Raw genomic sequence first — 413 nt, forward strand, 5'->3', positions numbered from 1 at the left:
CTTGGGGAGTAGTTAGAAAAAAAAGTTATACAAAGGAATAACAAGAACAAAAATCCTATCAGTATTTTGAACAACATATTTATCTGCGTCGCATGGAAGGAGTGGATTAGTATAACAGATCGTACGTCCATATTTAGGATGAAGAAAGAGAAGAGAAAAATGTACGTAGTATTAGTTATTTACAGCTAAGTGAAGGGGTAAGGAAGGATAACGACACGCGGGGGGGGGGGGGGACGTGAAAGGGTTCGTCAGTACTAGGAAAAAGTTCCCAGATGTAAGCAACGGAGAGAAACCACTTTTCAGGTAATTAGAATAAAGGAAATGTTATTGCGAAAAAACCCAGGGTACAGAGCCACCATGGTACCGGTTTTCCAGCCATTCAGACCACTATAGGCGTCGTTAAAACTGCATCT

This window comes from Penaeus monodon, chromosome 22 (assembly GCF_015228065.2).
Source record: "Penaeus monodon isolate SGIC_2016 chromosome 22, NSTDA_Pmon_1, whole genome shotgun sequence".
NCBI lineage: Eukaryota > Metazoa > Arthropoda > Malacostraca > Decapoda > Penaeidae > Penaeus > Penaeus monodon.